The sequence below is a fragment of the Macaca mulatta genome, chromosome 15, assembly GCF_049350105.2.
Source record: "Macaca mulatta isolate MMU2019108-1 chromosome 15, T2T-MMU8v2.0, whole genome shotgun sequence".
In the NCBI taxonomy this organism is placed as follows: Eukaryota; Metazoa; Chordata; class Mammalia; order Primates; family Cercopithecidae; genus Macaca; species Macaca mulatta.
In genome coordinates this window covers 43,413,826-43,433,783 of record NC_133420.1, presented here as the reverse complement: position 1 = coordinate 43,433,783, position 19,958 = coordinate 43,413,826, and positions in this window count along the sequence as shown.

Genomic DNA, 19,958 nt, shown 5'->3' with positions numbered 1-19,958 from the left:
CCAAATCATGAGTGAACTCCCATTCACAACTGCTACAAAGAGAATAAAATACCTAGGAATACAACTTACAAGGGGTGTGAAGGACCTTTTCAAGGAGAACTACAAATCACTGCTCAAGGAAATAAGGGAGGACACAAACAAATGGAAAAACATTCCATGCTCATGGATAGGAAGAATCGATATTGTGAAAATGGACATACTGCCCAAAGTAATTTACAGATTCAATGCTATCCCCATCAAGCTACCTTCGACTTTCTTCACAGAATTGGAAAAAGCAACTTTAAACTTCATATGGAACCAAAAAGAGCCCACACAGTCAAGACAGTCCTAAGCAAAAAGAACAAAGCTGGAAGCATCATGCTACCTGACTTCAAACTATACTATAAGGCTATAGTAACCAAAACAGCATTGTACTGGTACCAAAACAGATACATAGACCAATGGAGCCGGAGGCCTCAGAAATAATACCACACATCTACAACCATCTGATCTTTGACAAACTTGACACAAGCAAGCAATGGGGAAAGGATTCCCTATTTAATAAATGGTGTTGGGGGCTGGGCGAGGTGGCTCATGCCTGTAATCCCAGCACTGTGGGAGGCCAAGATGGGCGGATCACCTGAGGTTGGGAGTTCAAGACCAGCCTGACCAACACAGAGAAACTCCATCTCTACTAAAAATTCCAAATTAGCTGGGCATGGTGGCACATGCCTGTAATCCTAGCTACTCGGGAAGCTGAGGCAGGAGAATAGTTTGAACCTGGAAGGCGGAGGTTGCGGTGAGCCGAGATTGAGCCATTGCACTCCAGCCTGGGCAACAAAAGCGAAATTCCATCTGAAAATAAATAAATAAATAAATAAATAAATAAATAAATAAATAATAAAATAAATCGTGTTGGGAAAAGTGGCTAACCATATGCAGAAAACTGAAACTGGACCCCTTCCTTACACCTTATACAAAAATTAACTCAAGATGGATTAAAGACTTAAACATAAGACCTAAAACCATAAAAATCCTAGAAGAAAACACAGGCAATACCACTCAGGACATAGGCATGGGCAAAAACTTCATGTCTAAACACCAAAAGCTATGGCAACAAAAGCCAAAATTGACAAATGGGATCTAATTAAACAAAAGGGCTTTTGCACAGCAAAAGAAACTATCATCAGAGTGAACAGGCAACCTACAGAATGGGAGAAAATTTTTGCAATCTATCCACTGACAAACAGTTAATACCAAAATCTACAAAGAACTTAAACAAATTTACAAGAAAAAAAAGAAAAGCATCAAAAACTGGGCAAAGTATATGAACAGACCCTTCTCAAAAGAAGACATTTATGGCCAGGCGCAGTGGGTCACGCCGGTAATCTCAGCACTTTGGGAGGCCAAGGTGGGCGGATGACGAGGTCAGGAGGTTGAGACCATCCTGGCTAACATGGTGAAACCCCGTCTCTGCTAAAAATATAAAAAATTAGCCGGGCGTGTAGGCGGGCGCCTGTAGTCCCAGCTACTCGGGAGGCTGAGGCAGGAGAATGGCGTGAACCCGGGAGGCGGAGCTTGCAGTGGGTCGAGATCTCGCCACTGCACTCCAGCCTGGGCGACAGAGCGAGACTCTATCCCCTCCCCCCACCAAGAAAAAGAAGACATTTATGCAGCCAACAGATATGAAAAAAAGCTCATCATCACTGGTCGTTAGAGAAATGCAAATCAAAACCACAATGAGATACCATCTCACACCAGTTAGAATGGCTATCATTAAAACGTCAGGGAACAACAGATGCTGGAGAGGATGTGGAGAAATAGGAAAGCTTTTACACTGTTAGTGGGATTGTAAATTCTGTCAACCATTATGGAAGACAGTGTGGCAATTCCTCAAGGATCGACAACTAGAAATATCATTTGACCCCAGCAATCCTATTACTGGGTATATACCTGAAGGATTATAAATCATTCAACATCACTAATGATCAGGGAAATGCAAATCAAAAAGACTCATGCACATGTGTGTTTATTGCAGCACTATTCACAATGGCAAAGACTTGGAACCAACCCAAATGTCCATCAATAAATGATAGATTGGATAAAGAAAATGTGGCACATATACACCATGGAATACTATGTAGCCATAAAAAAGGATGAGTTCATGTCATTTGCAGGGACATGGATGAAACTGGAAACCATCATTCTCAACAAAATAACACAAGAACAGAAAAACACTGCATGTTCTCACTCATAAGTGGGAGTTGAACAAGGAGAACACATGGACATAGGGAGGGGAACATCACACACCAGGGCCTGTGGGGGTGCGGGGGGCAAGGAGAGGGATAGCATTAGGAGAAATACCTAATATAGGTGACAGGTAGATGGTTGCAGCAAACCACCATGGCACATGTATACCTATGTAACAAAACTTCATGTTCTGCACATGTACCCCAGAACTTAAAGTATAACAATAATAAAAAAAAAAACTTGGTACAGAAAAGGTAAAATATCTCATTAATATTTTAATGTTCAAATGACATTTTGGCATGTTAGATTGTATAAAAATATGACATTTGATTTTGTCTGTTTCTTTTGCTTTTTAAGTGTGACTACTAGAATATTTAATATTATATGTGTGGCTCACATTTGTGGCTTACATTATATTTCTATTGGATAACATTTTAAAGGGTCATATTTCTTTTCTACAATGTAATAAAGCATAAGGTATGATAGCAAAATCTCAAGTCTCTTAGAAATTAAAAAACAAAAATGTGAATTATAAACTCTTATTTAAAAATCTTTTTGTGTCATCCGGGTGCAGTGGCTCACGCCTGTAATCCCAGCACTTTGGGAGGCCAAGGCGAGTGGATCACCTGAGGTCAGGAGTTTGAGACCAGCCTGACCAACATGGAGAAACCCTGTCGCTACTAAAAATACAAAGATTAGCTGGGCATGGTGGCACATGCCTGTAATCCCAGCTACTTGGGAGGCTGAGGCAGGAGAATCACTTGAACCTGGGAGGCAGAGGTTGCAGTGAGCCGAGAGCTGAGATAGTGCCATTCCACTGCAGCCTGGGCATCAAGAACAAAACTCCGTCTCAAACAAAACAAAACAAAACAAAATCTTTCTGTGTCAAAGAGGATGCAAAGCAAAACTGGCAATGTCATAATATCTGGGAAGTAAATATGGTTGAAATAATAAATAGTTATGCATTGCTTAACAACAAGGATATGTTCTGAGAAATGTGTGCTTGTGTGATTTTGTCATTGTGTAAACATCAAAGAGTGCACTTACACAAACCCAGATGGTGTAGCCTACTATTCACCTAGGCTATGTAGTATAGCCTCTTGCTCTAGGCTACAAACCTGTGCAGCATGTTACTGTGCTGAATACAGTAGACCTTGTAATACAATGGTAAATATTTGTATCTAAACATACCTAAGTGTAAAAAGTACAGTAAAAACATGGTGCTAAGGACATGAATAGACAATTCTGAAAAGAAGCTACATAAATGGTCAACAAACATATGAAAAAAATGCTCAACATCACTAATGATCAGGGAAATGCAAATCAAAACCACAGTGCTATACCACCTTACCCCTGCAAGAATGGCCATAACAGGGAAAGAGCGGAGCAAGATGGCCGAATAGGAACAGCTCCAGTCTCCAACTCCCAGCGCGAGCGACACAGAAGACCGGTGATTTCTGCATTTTCAACTGAGGCAAACAGGGTCTGGAGTGGACCTCAAGCAATCTCCAACAGACCTACAGCTGAGGGTCCTGACTGTTAGAAGGAAAACTATCAAACAGGAAGGACACCTACACCAAAACCCCATCAGTACATCACCATCATCAAAGACCAGAGGCAGATAAAACCACAAAGATGGGGAAAAAGCAGGGCAGAAAAGCTGGAAATTCCAAAAATAAGAGCGCATCTCCCCCGGCAAAGGAGCGCAGCTCATCGCCAGCAACGGATCAAAGCTGGATGGAGAATGACTTTGACGAGATGAGAGAAGAAGGCTTCAGTCCATCAAACTTCTCAGAGCTAAAGGAAGAATTACATACCCAGCGCAAAGAAACTAAAAATCTTGAAAAAAAAGTGGAAGAATTGATGTCTAGAGTAATTAATGCAGAGAAGGTCATAAATGAAATGAAAGAGATGAAAACCATGACACGAGAAATACATGACAAATGCACAAGCTTCAGTAACCGACTCGATCAACTGGAAGAAAGAGTATCAGCGATTGAGGATCAAATGAATGAAATGAAGCGAGAAGAGAAACCAAAAGAAAAAAGAAGAAAAAGAAATGAACAAAGCCTGCAAGAAATATGGGATTATGTAAAAAGACCAAATCTACGTCTGATTGGGGTGCCTGAAAGTGAGGAGGAAGATGGAACCAAGTTGGAAAACACTCTTCAGGATATCATCCAGGAGAACTTCCCCAACCTAGTAGGGCAGGCCAACATTCAAATGCAGGAAATACAGAGAATGCCACAAAGATACTCCTCGAGAAGAGCAACTCCAAGACACATAATTGCCAGATTCACCAAAGTTGAAATGAAGGAAAAAATCTTAAGGGCAGCCAGAGAGAAAGGTCGGGTTACCCACAAAGGGAAGCCCATCAGACTAACAGCAGATCTCTCGGCAGAAACTCTCCAAGCCAGAAGAGAGTGGGGGCCAATATTCAACATTCTTAAAGAAAAGAATTTTAAACCCAGAATTTCATATCCAGCCAAACTAAGTTTCATAAGTGAAGGAGAAATAAAATCCTTTACAGATATGTCACCACTAGGCCTGCCTTACAAGAGACCCTGAAGGAAGCACTAAACATGGAAAGGAACAACCGGTACCAGCCATGGCAAAAACATGCCAAAATGTAAAGACCATCGAGGCTAGGAAGAAACTGCATCAACTAATGAGCAAAATAACCAGTTAATATCATAATGGCAGGATCAAGTTCACACATAACAATATTAACCTTAAATGTAAATGGACTATATGCTCCAATTAAAAGACATAGACTGGCAAACTGGATAAAGAGTCAAGACCCATCAGTCTGCTGTATTCAGGAGACCCATCTCACACGCAGAGACATACATAGGCTCAAAATAAAGGGATGGAGGAAGATTTACCAAGCAAATGGAGAACAAAAAAAAGCAGGGGTTGCAATACTAGTCTCTGATAAAACAGACTTTAAACCATCAAAGATCAAAAGAGACAAAGAAGGCCATTACATAATGGTAAAGGGATCAATTCAACAGGAAGAGCTAACTATCCTAAATATATATGCACCCAATACAGGAGCACCCAGATTCATCAAGCAAGTCCTTAGAGACCTACAAAGAGACTTAGACTCCCATACAATAACAATGGGAGACTTCAACACTCCACTGTCAACATTAGACAGATCAACGAGACAGAAAGTTAACAAGGATATCCAGGAATTGAACTCATCTCTGCAGCAAGCAGACCTAATAGACATCTATAGAACTCTCCACCCCAAATCAACAGAATATACATTCTTCTCAGCACCACATTGTACTTACTCCAAAATTGACCACGTAATTGGAAGTAAAGCACTCCTCAGCAAATGTACAAGAACAGAAATTATAACAAACTGTCTCTCAGACCACAGTGCAATCAAACTAGAACTCAGGACTAAGAAACTCAATCAAAACCGCTCAACTACATGGAAACTGAACAACCTGCTCCTGAATGACTACTGGGTACATAACGAAATGAAGGCAGAAATAAAGATGTTCTTTGAAACCAATGAGAACAAAGATACAACATACCAGAATCTCTGGGACACATTTAAAGCAGTGTGTAGAGGGAAATTTATAGCACTAAATGCCCACAAGAGAAAGCAGGAAAGATCTAAAATTGACACTCTAACATCACAATTAAAAGAACTAGAGAAGCAAGAGCAAACACATTCGAAAGCTAGCAGAAGGCAAGAAATAACTAAGATCAGAGCAGAACTGAAGGAGATAGAGACACAAAAAACCCTCCAAAAAATCAATGGATCCAGGAGTTGGTTTTTTGAAAAGATCAACAAAATTGACAGACCACTAGCAAGACTAATAAAGAAGAAAAGAGAGAAGAATCAAATCGACGCAATTAAAAATGATAAAGGGGATATCACCACCGACCCCACAGAAATACAAACTACATCAGAGAATACTATAAACACCTCTACGCAAATAAACTGGAAAATCTAGAAGAAATGGGTAATTTCCTGGACACTTACACTCTTCCAAGACTAAACCAGGAAGAAGTTGAATCCCTGAATAGACCAATAGCAGGCTCTGAAATTGAGGCAATAATTAATAGCCTACCAACCAAAAAAAGTCCAGGACCAGATGGATTCACAGCTGAATTCTACCAGAGGTACAAGGAGGAGTTGGTACCATTCCTTCTGAAACTATTCCAATCAATAGAAAAAGAGGGAATCCTCCCTAACTCATTTTATGAGGCCAACATCATCCTGATACCAAAGCCTGGCAGAGACACAACAAAAAAAGAGAATTTTAGACCAATATCCCTGATGAACATCGATGCAAAAATCCTCAATAAAATACTGGCAAACCGGATTCAGCAACACATCAAAAAGCTTATCCACCATGATCAAGTGGGCTTCATCCCTGGGATGCAAGGCTGGTTCAACATTTGCAAATCAATAAACATAATCCAGCATATAAACAGAACCAAAGACAAGAACCACATGATTATCTCAATAGATGCAGAAAAGGCTTTTGACAAAATTCAACAGCCCTTCATGCTAAAAACGCTCAATAAATTCGCTATTGATGGGACATACCTCAAAATAGAGCTATTTATGACAAACCCACAGCCAATATCATACTGAATGGGCAAAAACTGGAAAAATTCCCTTTGAAAACTGGCACAAGACAGGGATGCCCTCTCTCACCACTCCTATTCAACATAGTGTTGGAAGTTCTGGCTAGGGCAATCAGGCAAGAGAAAGAAATCAAGGGTATTCAGTTAGGAAAAGAAGAAGTCAAATTGTCCCTCTTTGCAGATGACATAATTGTATATTTAGAAAACCCCATTGTCTCAGCCCAAAATCTCCTTAAGCTGATAAGAAACTTCAGCAAAGTCTCAGGATAAAAAATTAATGTGCAAAAATCACAAGCATTCTTATACACCAGTAACAGACAAACAGAGAGCCAAATCAGGAATGAACTTCCATTCACAATTGCTTCAAAGACAATAAAATACCTAGGAATCCAACTTACAAGGGATGTAAAGGACCTCTTCAAGGAGAACTACAAACCACTGCTCAGTGAAATAAAAGAGGACACAAACAAATGGAAGAACATACCATGCTCATGGATAGGAAGAATCAATATCGTGAAAATGGCCATACTGCCCAAGGTAATTTATAGATTCAATGCCATCCCCATCAAGCTACCAATGAGTTTCTTCACAGAATTGGAAAAAACTGCTTTAAAGTTCATATGGAACCAAAAAAGAGCCCGCATCTCCAAGACAATCCTAAGTCAAAAGAACAAAGCTGGAGGCATCACGCTACCTGACTTCAAACTATACTACAAGGCTACAGTAACCAAAACAGCATGGTACTGGTATCAAAACAGAGATATAGACCAATGGAACAGAACAGAGTCCTCAGAAATAATACCACACATCTACAGCCATCTGATCTTTGACAAACCTGAGAGAAACAAGAAATGGGGAAAGGATTCCCTATTTAATAAATGGTGCTGGGAAAATTGGCTAGCCATAAGTAGAAAGCTGAAACTGGATCCTTTCCTTACTCCTTATACGAAAATTAATTCAAGATGGATTAGAGTCTTAAATGTTAGACCTAATACCATAAAAATCCTAGAGGAAAACCTAGATAGTACTATTCAGGACATAGGCATGGGAAAAGACTTCATGTCTAAAACACCAAAAGCAACGGCAGCAAAAGCCAAAATTGACAAATGGGATCTCATTAAACTAAACAGCTTCTGCACAGCAAAAGAAACTACCATCAGAGTGAACAGGCAACCTACAGAATGGGAGAAAATTTTTGCAATCTACTCATCTGACAAAGGGCTAATATCCAGAACCTACAAAGAACTCAAACAAATTTACAAGGAAGAAACAAACAACCCCATCAAAAAGTGGGCAAAGGATATGAACAGACATTTCTCAAAAGAAGACATTCATACAGCCAACAGACACATGAAAAAATGCTCATCATCACTGGCCATCAGAGAAATGCAAATCAAAACCACAATGAGATACCATCTCACACCAGTTAGAATGGCGATCATTAAAAAGTCAGGAAACAACAGGTGCTGGAGAGGATGTGGAGAAATAGGAACACTTTTACACTGTTGGTGGGATTGTAAACTAGTTCAACCATTATGGAAAACAGTATGGCGATTCCTCAAGGATCTAGAACTAGATGTACCATATGACCCAGCCATCCCATTACTGGGTATATACCCAAAGGATTATAAATTATGCTGCTATAAAGACACATGCACACGTATGTTTATTGCGGCACTATTCACAATAGCAAAGACTTGGAATCAACCCAAATGTCCATCAGTGACAGATTGGATTAAGAAAATGTGGCACATATACACCATGGAATACTATGCAGCCATAAAAAAGGATGAGTTTGTGTCCTTTGTAGGGACATGGATGCAGCTAGAAACCATCATTCTTAGCAAACTATCACAAGAACAGAAAACCAAACACCGCATGTTCTCACTCATAGGTGGGAACTGAACAATGAGATCACTTGGACTCGGGAAGGGGAACATCACACACCGGGGCCTATCATGGGGAGGGGGGAGCGGGGAGGGATTGCATTGGGAGTTATACCTGATGTAAATGACGAGTTGATGGGTGCTGACGAGTTGATGGGTGCAGCACACCAACATGGCACAAGTATACATATGTAACAAACCTGCACATTATGCACATGTACCCTAGAACTTAAAGTATAATAATAATAAATAAATTAAAAAAAAAAAAAAAGAATGGCCATAACAAAAAAATTAAAAAAAAAATAGATGTTGGCATGGATGCAGTGAAAAGGAACACTTCTATACTGCTGGTGGGAATGTAAACTAGTACAACCATTATGGAAAACAGTGTGGAGACTCTTTAAATAACTAAAAGTAGAACTACCATTTGATCCAGCAATCCCACTACTGGGTATCTACCCAGATTAAAAGAAGTCATTATACAAAAAAAGATAGTTGCACACGCATATTCACAGCAGCAGAATTCACAATTGCAGAAATATGGGACCAGCCCAAATGCCCATCAATCAATGAGTGGATAAAGAACATGTGGGGTGTGTGTGTATATATATATTAGAATACTACATATATATAAAATATGTATGTGTATATATAAATTATAATACTATATATATTATAATATATATACATTAGAATACTGTGTGTGTGTGTGTGTGTATATATATATTAGAACACTACTCAGCCATTAAAAGGAATTAATTAGTGGCATTTGCAGCAACTTGGATGGAATTGGAGAGTATCATTCTAAGTGAAGAAACTCGGGAATGGAAAACCAGACTTCTTATATGCTCACTTATAAGTGGGAGCTAAGCTATGGGATGCAAAGCCATAAAAATGATACAATGGACTTTGGGAACTTGGGGGGAAAATCTGGGAGGGGGGGGTTAGGTATAAAGGACTACACATTGGTTTCAGTGTATACTGCTTGGTTGATGGGTGAATGAAAATCTCACAAATCCCACTGAAGGACTTACTCATGTAACCAAATACCACCTGTTCCCCAAAAACCTATGGAAATAAAAACATTTTTAAAAAATTGTGTACCTGTCTAGGGCACTTACCATGAATGGCATTTGCAAGACTGGGAATTGCTCTGGGTGTCTCAGTGACTGAGTGGTAAGTGAATGTGGAGGCCTAGGATATTACTGTGCACTGCTATACACTTTATAAACATTGTGCACTTTGGCTACATTAATTTTATAAAAAATGTTTTTTCTTTCTTCAATAACAAATTAATCTTAGCTTATTGCAACTTTTAAAATTTATACACTTTTTAATTTTTTAAAACTTTTTTACTCTTTTGTAATAACACTTAGCTTAAAATACACGTTGTATAGCTGTTCAAAAATATTTCCTTTCTTTATATCCTTATTCTATAAGCTTTTTTTCTGTTTTTTTTTTTTTTTTTTTTTTTAACTTTTAAAACTTTTTTGTTAGAAACCAAAACACAAATATACACAGCCCAAGCCTTCACAGAGTCAGGATAATCAACAGCCCTGTCTTCCACCTCCACATCTTGTCCCACTGGTAGGTCTGCATGGGGCAATGATACGCATGGAACTGCCTTCACTTGTGATAACAATGCCTTCTTCTGGAATACGTCCTGAAGGATCTTCCTAACACTGTTTTACAGTTAACTTTTTTTTTTTTTTAAATAAATAGAAGGAGCACACTCTGAAATAATGATAAGAGTATAGTATAGTAAATACATCAATCAGTAACTTAGTTGTTTATTATAATTATCAAGTATTATGTACTTTATATCATTGTGTGTGCTATACTTTTATACGACTGGCAGCACAGTAGGTTTGCTTATGCCAGCATCACCACAAACAAGTGAGTAATATGTTGAGTTTTATTACAGGTACAATGTCACTAGGCAATATGAAATTTTCAGCTCCACTATAATCTTATGGGACTACCATTGTATATGCGGTTCATCACTGAGCAAAATGTCATTATGTGATGCATGACTGTATATCAAAATATATGGCATTTACCCAAAAGAAAATTAAGAGCTCTAATTACTTTCATTACTAAACTTTTAAAAACAGAAATAAATGTACGAAACCTGGATAAACTAAAGTCTACTCAAGAAATCAGAAAAACAAAAAGTATATTATTCTCAGAGGTCTTATAGTCAAGTTTAGGAAAGTAGTCTCCAGTATACAATGGATTCCCAACTGTCTCAGTACCAAGCGTCTGCTGTCAGCCAAGCAGCAGGATTACCCGTATTATGATTAATCCTTCCAAATAAAATTCAAAGTCGCACATTATTGCCTACTTACTCCCATTTTACAGATGAGAAAATGGACACAGCAAGGTTAAGTGACTTGTTCAAGACCTTAAAACAAAATAAAAGATGTGTGATTAGAATTTTAGCTCTCATGCTCATGGGGTTTCCGATTCATCACACTGGTGCTGAAATATTCAGCTATAGGACTGAGAGTCCATGGGTTATAGAATAGGAATGAAAGAATGGAAAAGCCTAAACAATTACATTTAACTTGATTTGATTGGCATCACTTGGTTTAGTTTTAGGAATGCTAGTCCCCTCCTGTATAAGACAAGGGAACAACAATAGGTGATTGTTTAAGACCATTTTTGGAAAGTAGCATTGAGAGGTGCTTTGGACAGGTTAGTTTTCCTGGTGTATGACAGTTGTTACTTGTTTCTGGTAGAAAAGGCCTCCTTCCATCATGGTACTGTTGCACTAACGTGCATAGGGTACTCTGGACACATGCCCCATTAAGACATCTCTGGAGCTTGGGTTGTTTATCCAAGTAATACTCTGTATTAGTCCATTCTCATGCGGCTAGAAAGAACCACCCAAGACTGGGTAATTTATAAAGGAAAGAGGTTTAATTGACTCATAGTTCTGCAGGACTGGGGAGGTCTCAGAAAACTTACAATCATGGTGGAAGGGGAAGCAAACATGTCCTTCTTCACATGGCAGCAGGATAGAAAAGTGAGTGTCCAGCAAAGAGGGAAGCCCCTTATAAAACTGTTAGCTCTTGTGAGAACTCACTCACTATCATGAGATCATGAGAACAGAATGGGGGAAACCACCTCAATGATTCAATTATTTCTACCTGGTCCCTCCCATGACACATGGGGATGATGGGAACTATAATTCAAGATGAGATTTGGTTGGGGACACAGACAAGCTATATCATTCTACCTCTGACTTCTCCCAAATTCCATGTCCTCACAATTAAAAACACAATCATGCTCTTCCAACAGTCCCCCAAAGTCTTAACTCATTCTGGCATTAACTCAAAAGTCCAAGTCCAAAGTCTCATCTGAGACAATGCAAGTCCCTTCCACCTATGAGCCTGTAAAATCAAAAGCGAGACAGTTACTTCCCAGATACGATGGGTGTACAGGCATTGAGTAAATACACCCATTCCAAATGGGAGAAATTGGCCAAAAAAAGGAGGCATGGGCCCTATACAAGTCCAAAATCCAATAGGGAAGTCACTAAATCTTAAAGTTCCAAAATGATCTCCTTTGACTTCATGTCTCACATCAAGGTTATGCTGATGCAAGAGGTAGGCTCCTCTGGTCTTGGGCAGCTCCACCCCTGTGTCTTTGCAGGGTACAGCCCCCCTCCCAGCTGCTTTCATGGGCTAGCATTGAGTGTCTGTGACTTTTCCAGGTGCATGTTCCAAGCTATCAGTGGATCTACCATTCTGGGGTCTGGAGGATGGTGGCCCTCTTCTTATAACTCCACCAGGCAGTGCCCCAGTGGGGACTCTGTGAGGGATCTCTGACCACATATTTCCCTTTTACACTGCCCTAGCAGAGGTTCTCCATGAGGGCTCTGCCCCTGCATCAAACTTCTGTCTGGACATCCAAGTACTTCCATACATCCTCTGAAATCTGGGTGGAGGTTCCCAAATCTCAATTCTTGACTTCTGTGCACGTACAGGCTCAACACCACATAGAAGCTGCCGAGGCTCGGGGCTTGCACCGTATGAAGCCATGGTCTGAGCTGTACCATGGCCCCGTTTGATTATGGCTGTAGTGGCTAGGACACAGGGCACCAAGTCCCTAGGCTGCACACAGCAGTAGGGCCCTGGGCCTGGCCCACAGAACCATTTTTACCTCCTAGACCTCTGGACCTGTGATGGGAGGGGTTGCTGTGAAGGTCTCTGACATGGCCAGGAGACATTTTCCCCATTGTCTTGGTGACTAACATTTGGCTCCTCGTTGCTTATGCAAATTTCTGCAGCAGGCTTGAATTTATCCCCAGAAAATGGGGTTTTCTTTTCTATTGCATTGCCAGGCTGCAAATTTTCCAAACTTTTATGCTCTGCTTCCTCTTGAATGCTTTGCTGCTTAAAACTTTCTTCTGTGAGATACCTGAAATCATTTATCTCAAGTTCAAAGTTTTACAGATTTCTGGGGTAGTGGCAAAATGTTGCCAGTCTCTTTGCATAGCAAGAGTGACATTTACTCCAGTTCCTAACAAGTTCCTCATCTCTCTATGAGACCACCTCAGCCTGGACTTCATTGTCTATATCATTATCAGCATTTAGGTCAAAGCCATTCAACAAGTCTCTAAGAAGTCCCAAACTTTCCTTTATCTTCCTGTCTTCTGAGCCCTCCAAGTCTCCAGGAAGTTCCAAACTTTCTCACATTTTCCTGTCTTCTTTTGAGCCCTCCAAACTGTTCCACCCTCTGCCTGTTACCCGGTTCCAAGGTCACTTCCACATTTTTGGGTATCTTTACAGCAATGCCCCATTACCCAGTACCAATTTACTGTATTAGTTCATTCTCCTGCTTCTATAAAGAGCTGCCTGAGACTGGGTAATTTATAAAGGAAAGAGATTTAATTGACTCACAGTTCTAAGAGGCTATAGGGAGACCTCAGGAAACTTATAATCATGGTGGAAGGGGAAGCAAACAAGTCCTTCCTCACATGGCAGCAGGAGAGAAAAGTGAGTGCCCAGAGAAGGGTGAAGCCCCTTATAAAACCATCAGATCTTGTGAGAACTAACTATCATGAGAACCGGATGAGGAAAACTGCCCCCATGATTCAATTATCTCCAACTGGTCTCTCCCATGACACATGGGGATGATGGGAAATACAATTCAAGATGATATTTGGGTGAGGACACAGCCAAACCATATCAGACTCTAATACTGTCTTCACACTTGGACACATTGCAGCTAAATCTTCATTAGCCATGAAATGGACTTCACTAGAATTGATCCTCTTTTTCTGCTAAAAGAAAGGAGAAGGCCATAAAAAGTCCAGAAAATTTTCAATTCACTGGAGAGTTCTGATCTGTTGAATTCATTTCAACACACATTTTTCAGGTTCTTAGTGTGTGCCAGCACCAGATACAGAGTTATGATGAACAAGACAGAATACCAGCCCTGAGAGGGATGACAGACTCTTAATCTGTCATTTTTTCCAGTTGTAAGAACAGAGACCCTCCCAGTCAACTCAGGAGATAATCAACATTAGAGTATTGTTTGGGTAGACAACTGATATACCAAGGAACTCAGAAGATCCTTCAGCCTTCTGTAAAGATAAACAAAGGAATAAGGAGGAATAGAATCTCAAACAACTATACTTCAAAAGACTGGATCATATGGGGGCACTGGAAGCTTCAAGGTCTTTCCAGAACACTACATGACTACTACAACTGTGTCAGCTACCAGCAACAATTTCTCTTAAGGCTCAGACACTACGTCAAACACTTTTCAACTCTAATAATTTTCTCTATTTTTCATATTTTCTACTCCTCCTTGGCTGTTATTTTAGCTTTCTTTACTCATGTGCATTGGTTTCTGGCTCTCACTGATTTCTTAGCCCTTTGTGTCCGGATTTTAAATGATCATAGGATACCCTAATTTGTCCACTTCATTGATTCATTTAACTAATATTTAAAGTCCTCCTCTTAAGTGTCAATGTTGAGCTAGGTTCTGGGGATTCCACATATAGTGAGAGAATTGTCGGTCCTAGAGTATGTAAGAGATAACAGAGAAGAGAAAAAAGAGAAGAGAACGAGAGAGAGAGAGAGAGAGAGAGAGAGAGAGAGAGAGAGAGAGACCAACCAATAAACCAACGTAATTCAGTTTTTTGTTTTAAGAAGATTCTTCCTGGTGTATGAAAAATACACCAGGAGTCAGACAGGAGGCAGCAAGAAAGAGATGAGAACAGGTAGGAGACTATTCCAGCAGTGCAGGTGAGAATGGTGGTGTGGATTACAGTGCCAGCAGTAGAGATGATGAAGAGAGGAAAAATGAGAGAGCACATTAGGAGGTAGTACAAGTCACTTACTGGTTGCTTAGATGCTGGATATTAGTAAAAGGGAGATTTCTGGTTTGATCAACTGAATCGATGGTGATAAAAGTTACTGCAGAAACCCAGAGGAAGCGAGGTAAGTGGGAGAAGATGTTAAAATAATGAGTTTTGGGTATTTAAAATTGGCAATATCAGAAAGAAAATGTTAAGTAGTTTTTTTGTTTTTTGGTTTTGGTTTTGTTTTTGACAGAGTCTCGCTCTGTCGCCCAGGCTGGAGTGCAGCGGTGCAAACTTGGCTGACTGCAACATCTGCCTCCTGCGTTCAAGCAATCCTCATGACTTCGCCTCCTGAGTAGCTGGGACCACAGGTGCACACCAACATACCTGGCAAATTTTTGTATTTTTAGTAGAGACAGGGTTTCACTATGTTGGCTAGGCTGGTCTCAAACTCCTCACCTCAAGTGATCCTCCCACCTCAGCCTCCCAAAGTGCTGGGATTACAGGCATAAGCCACTGTGCCCCACCAGAAAATGTTAAATAGTTGAATTAGGCAGATTGGAGCTCAGAGTAGTTATCTGGACTGGAGATGTAAGTTTGGCAGTTGATATGGCTAGGCTTTGTGTCCCTTCCCAAATCTCATCCTGAATTGTAGTTCCCATAGTCCCTACATGTCATGGGAGGGACCTGGTGGGAGCTAATTGAATCATGGGGGTGTTTACCCCCACACTGCTGTTCTCATGATAGAGTGTGAGTTTTCACTAGACTTGGTGGTTTTATAAGGCTCTTTTCCCCCTTTTGCTCATTCTTCTCTTCCTGCCACCATGTGAAGAAAGATATGTTTGCTTACCCTTCCACCATGGTTGTGTTTCCTGAGGCCTCCCCAGCCATGCTGAACTGTGAGTCAATCAAATGTCTGTCCTTTATAAATTACCCAGTTGTGGATATGTCTTTATTAGCAGTGTTATAATGGACTAATGCAGCAGTTATAACAGGTAGATGGCACTGGAAGCCATGATCATAGAAGAGACAATGGAAGGAAAAATCCTCCGAAGAACACTAAGTTCAGGCAGATGAAGAGGAAATGGCCAAGTGACTGAGAAAGGTGTCCCAGTGAGGTGGTATATGGAAGCCCAGAGAAAAGCATGTGCTAGGCACTGTGACAGACACTGGGATGCTGAGTAAAACAAAGACCAAGTGATGTCCATTGGATTTGAAAACATGAGATTTGTTGATGGATAATTGTAACAAGAGCAGTTTCCATTGGGTGTGGAGGTGGAAGGCAGAGCAGAGAGCATCACCAAGAATGAAAGGATGATGTCGAAGTTCTCTTCTGTGTCATGCTTCTAGTTTTATTCTGCTGTGCCTATCATAGTGGCAACCTCTGTTGAGCATTTTGTGTGTCTTTTTAAAATTTATCAAAAAATACACAGATAAATACCCAATTCCTTCTGTATTTTTAAATTTTCTAGAATAACATAGTAAGCCAAAGAGGAATAAGGTGAAGTGAGAATTTACCTATATTATGTAGAGATATCTCTTGGTAAGTTTGGCTGTGAGTAAGGGATAGAGAGATGATACAGAAACTGGAGGGGTGAAGATTTGCCTTTTCAAAGAGTTAGGCAGTAGAGCATGTTTGCTTGCTGATGGGAGTGGTTTAGTAGGGAGAAAGGAAGGACTGACTCTATTCCAGGAGAGAACATAACTAAGGAGGTACAGTCTTTTAGAAGGCAGGGATGAATTCATGGGATGGAATTCAGAGCCCAAGAGGAGAGTTGGCCTTCATTAGTCCTGGGGACACTTCCTCCATCACAACAGGTTAAAAAGAAGAGAAGGTGAGTACAGATATTGTAAGCATGAGCATGGGTGGTGAGAAGCTCAGAATTTGCTTCTGGTGACTTCTGTTTCTCCTCAAGTATGAGGAAAGAAATGATATATGTAGGAGGAGGTGTGGGAGAGAGAAGTTATTCACCTTGGGGAGTGGGAAGGTGAGCCTGTCAGAGAAAGATGATCAGCTCTTGGGCAGATCCCTACTAATTCTTGGGATCACCACATTAACATGAAACCCATCATCTCAGTTGTGCAGTTGTGTCCTCTAGCAACCTACAGCTGCTTGAGGACAGCCTCAAGGAGGAAGATGTCTGGTGTTTGCAGGAAAGTATGATGGAGGAGGATATAAGTGAATGAGTTGGCAGGATTTGCCAGGAAGTAACTGAAATGATTATTCATGAAATCTAGGATGGACAAGAGGAAAGGGAAGTCAGGAGAGCCATGAGAAAATTGTGGGGATGGGAGGATGACATCAAAGACTTGTGGTGGGAGTGGTGGGGCTGTTCTGGAGCATGTGATCTGGACTGACGGAAGGTGGTGGTCAGGGAGTGGGGTGTTTAAGCTGACATTTCACAGATGATATTGTTTCTGTTGATGAGAAAATTCAAGGTGTGACTGTGGGAGTGGGCAGATGCGATAGAGTGGAGGAAAAGGTGAAGTGGCAGTGGCAACACCAGGGTGCTGGATGTTGAGACTAGTGATGATGATGACAGGAGTTGGGGTGGACAGAAAACTGAGCCAAGAGTTCAGGTTGTCAGGATTAGGGGTTGTGGTCAGGAGGTCAGTAGTTTATAGAAACAAGGAGAGGCTGTGAGTTTGTAAGAGCTTGTGTGTTTTATAAGAGCAAGGGGGAGAGATAGCATGGAAGAAGAAATGGAGAGCACAGACAGCGACTCCATCTCAAGACTATGAGGTTGTGTTATGAGAGAACAAACCACCTTCCTTTTGAAAGGGCTGTAGGAGAAATGCTGTCTCAGAGAACAGCCAGATTTCAACTAAGGCAAAATATGTAAAAATAACTTATTAAGAAAAGGTTGGAAATTTAGGGTGTTCGCCGACCCCAGAGCAGGCATCCAGAGGGTTACAGTGGAAGGATTTGTGGGGGAGGAATTGGGTTAGGTTAGAATTAGGTCAGAGGATGTTACAAAGCAGCATGAAGATATGAGTCCACTTACTCATTGTTTTCACTGTGGAACCAAGCTTACAAACTAGACTAACTCATGGGCAACTGGCCATTCTGTAAGATTGGTTAGGAGTAATCTGTCTCTGGTCAAATTCTCTAAAAGTCAGGCAGTAATGATGTGAATATAGAGTGTGGCTTTCTAAACTTTGGAAGTTGCCCAGAACTATTTCCCTCAGCAAGGGTTGTGGACAGGGCAGGTACTCCTAGGGCAAATGAATTCCTGTGCAAAATGTAACCAGTTCCAACCCCTTTTCAAAGCAGAAGTTTTCTCTATAGCATGGTCAGTATCTTGTGTTTAAACATATTTAATTAATGTGACATTATTAGTAGAGTGTAGTTCATATTAGCATTGGCAATTTCCAGCATAAATATATTATTACGTTATCTTTAAAAGGCCAAATAAAATGTCAATGGAACACCATTTCTCCCTTTAGATTAGAAAAGTAATAAAGATTGGTAGCATCCATTGCTGATAAAGGTGTGGGAAATGGATTCCACTATATACTACTGGATTTGTAGTGAATTGTTTCAAAGTCGTGGAAGATAATTTGTGACATCTGTTACAATTTTAAAGGCCCATATCCATTGACACTGAATTCCACTTTCAGAAATCTAATCTACAAAAAAATTCTTATTGTATTTTAGGTGCATAAAGCTATATTTTGGGGAATGTTGCTTATAGTACTGTTGAAATAGCGAAAAATTGAGAATAGCCTGCGTGTCTATCAATGGAGGAATGGTTTTAGAATTATGTCTTTACCGAGAAATGCTAGATAGACAAGAATTTGATGCACGACAATTATGGTAAAAGAACATTTGCTTGGTCTACAGAAGATCATTAATGTTTTGTGACCATATAAGTTGTAACAGTGGATTGTTTTTATGTTTAGGTATTATTGTTAAATACAGGGACTGTTTCCAGGTCCAGAATATGAATCATAAGTTTGGATGGGCCAGGTGTGGTGGCTCGCTCCTGTAATCCCACCACTTTGGGATGCCGAGGTGGGTGTATCACAAGGTCAGGAGATTGAGACCATCCTGGCTAACATGGTGAAACCTCATCTCTATTAAAAATACAAAAAAATTAGCCAGGCATGGTGGCGGGCACCTGTAGTCCCAGCTACTCGGGAGGCTGAGGTAGGAGAATGGCACAAACCTGGGAGACAGAGCTTTCAGTGAGCCGAGATGGCACCACTGCACTCTAGCCTGGGTGACAGAGCAAGACTCCATCTCAAAAAAAAAAAAAAAAAAAAAAAAAAAAAAAGTTAGGATGGACGTTAGATGTGATCATGATGAAGGTCTGTGGTCCTAGATCTACAGATGCATGGTGAGAAATTAGAACAAACTGGAGATGGGCCATGGACTCTGCCTAGGCGTGTTAGGAAAATACTTTGACTCCAAGCCTTAAAATACTCACATGGAGTAGGTGCTCACCTCATTCACACAATCACAGAGCTCCCTGGACACTGAACCTCTAAAGGGAAAAGGTCTACCTTGGAGCAGGAGCACCAGGGTTTGCTTGGGAGCATGAGGGTCGAGCTCGGGGCTAGGCCTGGGCCAGGCCCCAGCAGCAGTGCTACTTGGGAGGAGCCACTTCACCTTTGTATTCGTTATTAAAAACAGAATTTGGACCGGGCGCTGTGGCTCACACGCGTAATCCCAGCACTTTTGGGAGTCCGAGGCAGGTGGATCACTTGAGGTCAGGTGTTTGAGACCACCCTGGCCAATATGGTAAAACCCTATCTCTACTAAAAATACAACAAAATTAGCCAGGCATGGTGGCAGGTGCCTGTAATCCCAGCTACCTGGGGGGCTGAGGCAGGAGAATCGCTTGAACCCGGGAGGCAGAGGTTGCAGTGAGCCCAGATTGCGCCACTGCACTCCAGCCTGGGCAACAAGA